Genomic DNA, 4,403 nt, shown 5'->3' on the forward strand with positions numbered 1-4,403 from the left:
CTTACCATACGAAAGCGCTGGCAGGTCGATAGAAACACAAACAGACACATACATACACACAAAATTCAAGCTTTCGCAACAAACTGTTACCTCATCCGGAAAGAGGGAAGGAGAGGGAAAGACGAAAGGGAGTGGGTTTTAAGGGAGAGGGTAAGGAGTCATTCCAATCTCGGGACCGGAAAGACTTACCTTAGGGGAAAAAAGGACGGGTATACACTCGCGCACACACACACACATATCCATCCACACATATACAGACACAAGCAGACATATTTGTCTTTAAATATGTCTGCTTGTGTCTGTATATGTGTGGATGGATATGTGTGTGTGTGCGAGTGTATACCCGTCCTTTTTTCCCCCTAAGGTAAGTCTTTCCGCTCCCGGGATTGGAATGACTCCTTACCCTCTCCCTTAAAACCCACTTCCTTCTGTCTTTCCCTCTCCTTCCCTCTTTCCTGATGAGGCAACAGTTTGTGGCGAAAGCTTGAATTTTGTGTGTATGTATGTGTCTGTTTGTGTTTCCATCGACCTGCCAGCGCTTTCGTATGGTAAGTCACATCATCTTTGTTTTTAAATATATTTTTCCCGCGTGGAATGTTTCCCAATAGCTGAGTGATATTTCAAGGGATATATTTCTTACTAAAGAAGTTCACTCCAGTCTCAAACCCTGTTGCATTCACTTTTGAGGATGTGCATTCCTTGCTTTAAAATTATTATTTACAAGGATTGCAAGTTGTTGCAATACACCTTGTGTTCCATCAATATCACAAGCAACCTGGTCAGTCATATCACTTGTGGGTGAAGGATTTGCAATGACTGAGTCACCATTGCAATTTTGCTTCTGGGAACCTGGCTTGCAAAACTTCAGGTACCAATTCACTGATCTGCAATGTAGTGGTCCAATTGTCTCCCACCGAGCGAGGTGACGCAGTGGTTAGACACTGGACTCGCATTCGGGAGGACAACGGTTCAAACCCGCGTCCGGCCATCCTGATTTAGGTTTTCCGTGATTTCCCTAAATCACTCCAGGCAAATGCCGGGATGGTTCCTCTGAAAGGGCACGGCCGACTTCCTTCCCCATCCTTCCCTAATCCAATGAGACCGATGACCACGCTGTCTGGTCTCCTTCCCCAAAAACAACCAACCAATTGTCTCCCGATCTGAAAGTACACTTGGCAGCCCTCAAACTGGACAACCCTTTCATGGACAATACTTTGAAAATCGCATTCTCTTTCAAGATAACACAGGCAGCAAATGTATGTTCCATGGCTCAACCCCAAGTAGCAAAGATCCAGCTGCCACCCTGGCGATAGAATTCTTTTAAGTAATTTTCCCAACAACAGCGCTGTGATTAATCAATTCCGGACATGTCCGTGACCTCGGAGGAGCCAGTCACATCCTGTCGGCACTGGCAGCTCAGTCTCCCATCATGTATGGACTGCTTCACAGTGCACCTGGGAGCAGACTGTCTGTATCGTTGGGTGCACTGCCCCCTCTGTGGGAAAGATGGGCACCTCCGAACTGTATGTCAGAAATCGTTGGTTCACTTGGATCCTGCTCCCCACATGCATCAGTCAACATTTGCAAGAATTTCAAGCAGTTTCCAGAATGAGATTTTCACTCTGCAGCGGAGTGTGCGCTGATATGAAAATTCCTGGCAGATTAAAACTGTGTGCCAGACCGAGACTCGAACTCGGGACCTTTGCCTTTCATATCAGCGCACACTCCGCTGCAGAGTGAAAATCTCATTCTGGAAACATCCCCTAGGCTGTGGCTACGCCATGTCTCCGCAATATCCTTTCTTTCAGGAGTGCTAGTTCTGCAAGGTTCGCAGGAGAGCTTCTGTAAAGTTTGGAAGGTAGGAGGCGAGGTACTGGCAGAAGTAAAGCTGTGAGGATGGGGCGTGAGTCGTGCTTGGGTAGCTCAGTTGGTGGAGCACTTATCCGCGAAAGGCAAAGGTCCCGAGTTCGAGTCTGGGTCCAGCACACAGTTTTAATCTGCCAGGAAGTTTCATATCAGCGCACACTCCGCTGCAGAGTGAAAATCTCATTCTGGAAACATCCCCCAGGCTGTGGCTAGGCCATGTCGCCGCAATATCCTTTCTTTCAGGAGTTCTGGTTCTGCAAGGTTCGCAGGAGAGCTTCTGTAAAGTTTGGAAGGTAGGAGGCGAGGTACTAGCGGAAATAAAGATGCGAGGGCGGGGCGTGAATCGTGCTTGGGTAGCTCAGTTGGTAGAGCACTTGCCCGCAAAAGGCAAAGGTCCCGAGTTCGAGTCTGGGTCTGGCACACAGTTTTAATCTGCCAGGAAGTTTCATTTCAAGCAGTTATTTCCAAGAGCGATTCTTCTGCTGCAAAGATGTTTATCAGTCTTGCAATTGCAAACCACAGTGTTTTTTTCCAGTTGGACACAAGATCTACTGTTTCCCTGATAAATCTCCTCATGTATGCTCACCCGGGATGTCGTACTTTTGCCCTGCCCTCCTACAAATTGATAATGAATGGCAACAATTTGATTCCCCTCCAGGTGAATTCATAATCATTGCTGCATACAAAAAGGTCACATAGCTGATAACTCTGTTGTCAATAGTCACTCAGCTGGCAACATTTTTGGTCTGGTTGCCTTCTTGCTGTTTGGATTCTCCATCACTGGTAAGATTCAGGTCATCTGAGACACGGTTCCCTTTCAGCATCCTGATAACTTTTGTGCCACCTTCACATCTCTGGTCACATCTGACTTGGAGTGTGCCACAGATTTCCAGGGTTATCTCTCCTTATGTTCAGATGCAGTACCCTGTTTCTGGCTGGACAGTCCTGCTCCTGTCTTCTTACGGATGGCCGTTACGCACAAACTCAATCGCCTTCATGAGCTGGAGTCATTGAACCTCTTAAAACCAGTGCCTTAGCCACATCCCTATTAGTGTTCAAGAAGCCCAACGGCTCGCCTTGGCTGTGCAGGGATTTTAAACCGACAGTCTATGTCCAGGAACAAGTGCAAATCTACCCCTTCCCCCATTAAGAGGACCCCCCTCATATAGCTCATCATAGGTGAATATTTTTCGAAGATGGAGCTCGCCGACACACATTTGCACGTCCCACTGGATGAAGAGACACAAAGATTTATGGTCATTAATATTCCCTTTGGCTTATATAAATAACCAAATGCTTGCCTGTTGAGATCTCACTTACTCTGGTGATCTTTCAGAGTTACCTGGAACACTTAACCGTGTCCTCTCTGCTTGCACTAGCTATCTCAATGTCTTAATTGTCAAGGGCACTATGCGTCAGAACCAACTGTACAATATTTGTACCCTCTTTAGTATGTTGCATGATTTTTTGAGTCTTGAGTCTTCTGACTGGCTTGACGTGGCCCGCCACAGCTTCCTCTCCTGTGCCAACCTCTTCGTCTCAGAGTAGCACTTGCAGACTATGTCTTCGTTATTTGTTGGATGTATTCCAATCTCTCTCTTCTACAGTTTTTGCCATCCACTACTCCGTTTATTATCGTGGAAGTAATTCCCTGATGTCTTATCAGATGTCCTATCATTCTGTCCCTTCTCCTTGTCAGTGTTTCCCATATATTCCTTCCTTCTCCGATTCTGCACAGAACTTCCTCATTTCTTATCTTATCAGTCCACCAGATTATCAACATTTGTCTGTAGCACCACATTTCAAGTGCTTAGATTCTCTTCTGTTCCAGTTTTCCCACAGTCAATGTTTCACTATCATACAGTGCTGTGCTCCAGTTGTACATTCTCAGAAATTTCTTCCTCAAATTAAGGCCTATGTTTGACACTATTAGACTTCTCCTCACCAGGAATGCCCTTGCTGCCAGTGCTAGTCTGCATTTGATGTCCTCATTGCTTCATCCGTCATTGATTATTTTGATGCCTAAGTAGTAGAATTCCTTAACTTCATCTACTTCGTGACCATCAATCCTGATATTAAGTTTCTCACTGATCTCATTTCTGCTACTTCTCATTACTTTCATCTTTCTTTGATCTACCCTCAGTCCATATTCTGTACTCACTAGACTGTTCATTCCATTCGGCAGATCATGTAATTCTTCATCACTTTCATTTAGCATAGCAATGTCATCCGCGAATCATATCACCTTGAATTTTAATTCCATTCCTAAAACTTTCTTTTATTTCCATAATTGCTTCTTCGATGTGCAGATTGAACAGTAGTGGTGAAAGACTATATCCCTGTCTTACACCCTTTTTAATCGAAGCACTTCGTTCTTGGTCGTCCACTCTTATTATTCCCTCTTGGCTCTTGTACACATTGTATATTACCTCTCCCTCCCTATAGCTTATCACAATTTTTCTCAGAATTTCGAACATCTTGCACCATGTTACATTGCCGAACGCTTTTTCCAGCTTAGCAAATTCCATGAACATATC

Source organism: Schistocerca piceifrons, chromosome 1, assembly GCF_021461385.2.
Source record: "Schistocerca piceifrons isolate TAMUIC-IGC-003096 chromosome 1, iqSchPice1.1, whole genome shotgun sequence".
Lineage (NCBI taxonomy): Eukaryota > Metazoa > Arthropoda > Insecta > Orthoptera > Acrididae > Schistocerca > Schistocerca piceifrons.